Raw genomic sequence first — 3,256 nt, forward strand, 5'->3', positions numbered from 1 at the left:
TAGCACTGTCAAATATGTATCGCATTATCTTGAGATTTCGCTAGATAATGGTCAGCACGGTCTGGTCCACCTTACGGCCCCTTCTGGCTGATGATATAAATCATGGTTGCATTCTGGCTTGGTCCAAAATAAAAACCATTTTTTTAGTTTCGATTATAGTCGTTTTAACATCTTTATGTATGCCTTTCGTGACTTATCCGGTACAACTGTGATCGATGTTTACTCTTGGGTTCGAACTCACGAACATCGGCTCAGGAAGCAACTGACTTGGCAGCTGAGCTATATCACAAGACCTAGATAATAATCATGACACAATGAATAAAACTAAAGATTGCTAGAAAGGGAACAAGCAATACAATTTCACTGTACAGAACAGTGCCCCAAATCACCCGAGTTTTTAAAATCATAAGCGCTGCAGATCCCAATTGATCCAAAGTCTAACACAAGGTCCCATGCAAAATTTGGGCCCAAGTAATTTGAGGCACTCTACTGAACAGTTTTAAAAATCTTCTATATAAAAATGCACCAATAACGATGCCACCTAAGTCCGTATAGTCGATAGAGGCAAAGAAAGTGCAGCACATGTGATGATTTGATTGACAGAGACCTGTTGTACGTCATTTCTTCACAAAATCATGTGCCCACTCGAAACTTATTCTTCTCAACTCCGGAAATGCATGAATTTCCTATCGAAATTATGTGTATATATTAATACTGATTCAGACAATTTTTTTTCGTCGTTCACTCAAATCAATGAGCCGGTTCATTTGAGCGGATAAAAATCGAACCGTGTCCATCAGATTACCGGCAAAATATGAGCGAAACGAGCAGAAATCCGTTTGTTCGTTCTCTCAAACCAAAAAAAAAAAAGTTAAAAAAAGAGCCACAGCTCACCGCGACTCGCCGCTCAACTCTGGTTTACAAACTGAACGGCTAGAGCATAGTAAGGAGAGCCGTTCGATTCAATCGAATGAACGGCTCGCCCGCCATTCTCATCTCGGTTCTTTTTCGAACTATGGCTTTCTTTCAAACCGGGGTTCTTTTTCGAGCCATGCCGTGGCTCTTTCTTGAACCACGGTATATTTGGATTGAGAGAACAAACGAACGGCTTTCTGCAGTTCTCCGCTCTTCAGTTTATGTTGCTTGTTCAGTGATGTGAGAGTCAAGAGCTGCCTATTTGAACCAGCTCTTTTGGAAAGAACGAACGAATGAACGGTGGCTTGCTCAAACCACGGTTCTTTTGATTCAAAAAAAACCAACGGCTCTCCATTCTCCGCTTTTGCATTTTGCAGCGGTTTCTCAGCCGATGTTGTGCTGAGCGCGTGTCACAGCTCATTTTCCAAACATGGTTCTTTTTTTAGCGTTTTCGAAGAACCGGTTCGAATGAGCGGCCTTTGAGCGATTGCGCATCACAAGGCACTTCTAAAGGCTCTTTTAAATGCACTTTAAAAGGCACTTTAATCGGTACTTATGAAGGCACTTTTAAAAGCAATTTTAAATGCACTTTTGAATGCACTTTTAATATCACTTTTAAATGCACTTTTAAATGCACTTTTAAATGCACTTCAAAATGAACTTTTAAAAGCACTTTTAAGGGCACTTTTAAAATCAATATGAAGACACTTTAAAACGCACTTTTAAAAGCACTTTTAGATGTACTTTTAAAAGCACTTTTGAAGGCACTTTTGAAGCCACTTTTAAAAGCACTTTCAAAGGCACTTTTAAGGGCACTTTTAAAGACACTTTTAAAGGCACTTTTAAAGGCACTTTTAAAGGCACTTTTAAAGGCACTTTTAAAGGCACTTTTAAAGGCACTTTTAAAGGCACTTTTAAAGGCACTTTTAAAGGCACTTTTAAAGGCACTTTTAAAGGCACTTTTGAAGGCACTTTTGAAGGCACTTTTAAAGGCACTTTTAAAGGCAATTTTAAAGGCACTTTTAAAGGCACTTTTAAAGGCACTTTTAACGGCACTTTTAAAGGCACTTTTAAAGGCACTTTTAAAGGCACTTTTAAAGGCTCTTTAAAAGGCACTTTTAAAGGCACTTTTGAAGGCACTTTTAAAGGCACTTTTAAAGGCACTTTTAAAGGCACTTTTAAAGGCACTTTTAAAGGCACTTTTAAAGGCACTTTTAAAGGCACTTTTAAAAGATTTTTAAAGGCACTTTTAAAGCCACTCTTAAAGGCACTTTTAACGGCACTTTTAAAGGCAATTTTAAGGGCACTTTTAAGGGCACTTTTGAAGGCACTTTTAAAGGCACTTTTAAAGGCACTTTTAAAGGCACTTTTAAAGACACTTTTAAAGGCACTTTTAAAGGCACTTTTAAATGCACTTTTAAAGGCTTTTTTAAAGGCACTTTTAAGGACACTTTTAAAGGCACTTTTAAAGGCACTTTTAAAGGCACTTTTAAAGGCACTTTTAAAGGCACTTTTAAAGGCACTTTTAAAGGCACTTTTAAAAGATTTTTAAAGGCACTTTTAAAGCCACTCTTAAAGGCACTTTTAACGGCACTTTTAAAGGCAATTTTAAGGGCACTTTTAAGCGCACTTTTGAAGGCACTTTTAAAGGCACTTTTAAAGGCACTTTTAAAGGCACTTTTAAAGACACTTTTAAAGGCACTTTTAAAGGCACTTTTAAAGGCACTTTTAAAGGCACTTTTAAAGGCACTTTTAAAGGCACTTTTAAAGGCACTTTTGAAGGCACTTTTAAAGGCACTTTTGAAGGCACTTTTAAAGGCACTTTTAAAGGCACTTTTAAAGGCACTTTTAAAGGCACTTTTAAAGGCACTTTTAAAAGATTTTTAAAGGCACTTTTAAAGCCACTCTTAAAGGCACTTTTAACGGCACTTTTAAAGGCAATTTTAAGGGCACTTTTAAGGGCACTTTTAAAGGCACTTTTAAAGGCACTTTTAAAGACACTTTTAAAGGCACTTTCAAAGGCACTTTTAAATGCACTTTTAAAGGCTTTTTTAAAGGCTTTTTTAAAGGCAATTTCAAGGGCACTTTTAAGCGCACTTTTGAAGGCACTTTTAAAGGCACTTTTAAAGGCACTTTTAAAGGCACTTTTAAAGGCACTTTTAAAGGCACTTTTAAAGGCACTTTTAAAGACACTTTTAAAGGCACTTTTAAAGGCACTTTTAAAGGCACTTTTAAAGGCACTTTTGAAGGCACTTTTAAAGGCACTTTTGAAGGCACTTTTAAAGGCACTTTTAAAGGCACTTTTAAAGGCACTTTTAAAGGCACTTTTAAAAGATTTTTA

Source organism: Uranotaenia lowii, chromosome 2, assembly GCF_029784155.1.
Source record: "Uranotaenia lowii strain MFRU-FL chromosome 2, ASM2978415v1, whole genome shotgun sequence".
NCBI lineage: Eukaryota > Metazoa > Arthropoda > Insecta > Diptera > Culicidae > Uranotaenia > Uranotaenia lowii.